Source organism: Grammomys surdaster, unplaced genomic scaffold, assembly GCF_004785775.1.
Source record: "Grammomys surdaster isolate TR1022 unplaced genomic scaffold, NIH_TR_1.0 168, whole genome shotgun sequence".
NCBI classification, from domain to species: domain Eukaryota; kingdom Metazoa; phylum Chordata; class Mammalia; order Rodentia; family Muridae; genus Grammomys; species Grammomys surdaster.
The window spans coordinates 6,105,814-6,108,881 of NW_021604616.1; positions in this window are offsets into that span (position 1 = coordinate 6,105,814).

The window sequence follows — 3,068 nt, forward strand, 5'->3', positions numbered from 1 at the left end:
ATTATATTTTTTGCTTTTTTTTTTTTTAGTATGTATGGGTTTTTGTCTTGTTTATAAAGATGGAAAATTTTATTTTGTAAGCATTTTCAGTTCAAACTTAAATGGAGAAGAAATGTAACTAGATGATAGTTTATTTCATGTTTTTATAGACATTTTGAAATAAAAATTTATTTATTTATATATTTATTTGTTTATTTTTTTATGTGAGTATGCACACATACTTTGGTACCTGTGTGGAGCTCAGAGGACAACGTGTAGGAATCTGTTCTCTTTTTGTCATGGGTCGTGGAAATAGAATTCAGGCCAGAAGGCATGGTAGCTAGCACATTTACCTATTGTGCTTTGGCAGCCTTAGATTTGGACAATAAAGGGAAGACAAAGCTTTGACTTATTTGCAATACCTAACTCTTGTCAGCTAGCTATATGATGTGAAGGATTCTAACCTAATGAAATGACTTATCATAATCTATAATCTGAATCAATTTGTTTGTTTTGCTCATCAGTTATTGTTTTCAACAGAGCTTAGGAAGTGAGATCTTCGAGATGAGGGCCAGCAAAAGAGAATGTATTCAAATTCAGGGTTGATCTTTCTTTTTAGGAAAAAGACAAAAGTAGAATCAACAGATGTAGCAATAGGTTCTGAATGAGAATTCATTTTGATTTCAAGCAACATGGCTGTGGATACCTCTTCTTTATTCAAATTATTTTTGTTTGTTTTCAATAGTTCATAATTTCAGTTATGTGCATAAAATTCACAATAATTTACATCGTATGTTCCTTACCCTTTTTTATCTTCGTAGTCCTTTAAATATAGTTACTGACTGAAGGTAGTAGCTAAGAGTGTTGCTGTTCTACAGATGAAATGGCCTGTGTGTTTGCTAAAGCTTTCATAACAAAAAGCCATAGAGTGAGTGGCTCAAAGAACACACATTTATTTTTGACACTTTGGGAGACTGAGACATGTAAGGACAGTGAGAACTTACTCTTGACTCGAAGATAGCTGTCTCACACAGTGTCCTCACTTGATGGAGAAAGAGTATCTTTCTGTTCTTATAGGAGAACTAATTTCATCATGGAGTCCCACTGACTTGATCTTATAAAAATCAATTACCTCTAAAGGCCCATTTCCAAAAACCATTGCATTGGGAGTTAGAGGGTCAACATATGGGTTAAGGAGGCCATAAACTTTGGCTCATTATAGCATCTTTTCTGGGAAATAATTAATGTAAATCATGCACCATCCATAATTGATCTGAAATACAAATGGAGAGCAAAGTGAGCTGTGTGGGTGCTTTGGGATGAAAGTGCACGCCATTGAGGTGGGAATGTGCCGCTAGCTTGAGAAGCAATGAGAAGCTTGAAGTAAGTAGAGATGGAAAGTGAGAGCTAGTACACAAGAAAAGGGCTCTAACAGGCCTGGGTGCCTTGGGGGGTAGCATAGCTGTGATGGCTAGCATTGCCCACTTGATTAGCCCTGAAATCGCCTTGGAGACTGGTCTCTGAGCACACCTTGGATGATGATCTTGATTATGATAATTAAGGTGGGAAGACCTGTCCACTGTGAGCAGCACCATTCTGTAGGCTAGAATGAATTAAAAGGAGAAAGTGAACTAAGCATAAGCATTCATTGTTCTGCCACCAACTGCCTGCTCCTTCTCCTGCTCCTGAGACATCCCACCAAAATGGAATATACCCTTCAGCTAGGAGCTGAAATAACCTCATTTCTTACTGAACTGCTTTTGTTTTAGTTGGTCAGAATATTTTATGGCATCAACAGGGAAATAAACTCTCATTGTATCTGCGAAGTATGAATCACTGGAGAATTTGAGCAGGATAAAGCCAACTCTGCTCCTGTGCTGATGGACAGGTCATCAGGAAAGACCTTTAGTAAGCTTGGAAAACATCTGGCACATCTGAGTTGGGATAACTGTGCTGTAGGCTAGGCTCTACTGTTAAGCAGGGAATGGTAAGTGAATGGATGGCTTTTTGCCTTCTGCTTCAGAGTTGTCTGTTTCCACTAACTTTCTAAGGTTACAGAAAGCTCTGAGAAGCTGGATAAATGTAGAACATTTCCACAGAGTGAACTAGATACCTTTTACTGATCTAGGCTGGCAAACATAGACTGGAGAATGGCAACACATTCCATAAGATTCAAGACAAGGCACATGAAAAGCTGGGCTGGCTCCCCCCCACCCCCCAGCATCCTCACCAACAAATTCCAACAGACACACTCAATGCGGCACAATATTTTGATTGGTGTTGTTTTGATCTTAACTACTTGCTTTCTTCTTCTAGTAGTGTGGAATGTCCTCTACAGGCTCATTTGTTAAAACACGTTGTCCCCAGTTAGCACTATTTGTGGCGGTTGTGGAACCTTTAGGAGACAGAGTGTTGCCTGGAGAATGAACCCTGAGGGTGGGCCTCAACCTTGTTCTTCTTCTGTTCCTTGACTACTGGCTGACAGGATGATGTAACTGGCCACCCCATGCTCCCTTTGTTCCTACCACAAGCAGCACTTGCTCCATGCTTTCCCGGCTATCCTGGACTGTGTGCTTTCAAACTATGAGTTAAAGCGAACCCTCCATCCTTTAGTTGTTCCTTTTAGGTATTTTCTCTCACCGTGGTGAGAAAAGTAATAAATTCAAGCTGCCACAGTGAGGCTTCCTTTGCCATGCGGTTTGGCAGCTCTCATGGTTGTGTCCTGTTGTACAGATTTAATGGGAGTAAATTTCCCATGATTTCATTCTGTAGTTAAAAGACACTTGGGTTAGCTACATCCCTCTGACCTTTGATGGTCTCTACTCCTTTGTCTTTGTCTTTCCATCTGGAACCATTTTCTTTTGTCCTGAGAAATTTCTTTAGAAATCTTTTGTTGCATGTCTGCTAGAGATGTAAACTCTTGGATTTTCATTTATTGTTTTTTATATATCTGTATTTGTTTGTTTATGTATTCTTTATTTTTCTATATGTATTCATTATTGTTCTTAACATGATTGTATCATCTTTTATTGAAATGCACTTTTTCAGACAATATATTTTGATTATTGTTTTCTCTCTCCTAACTCCTT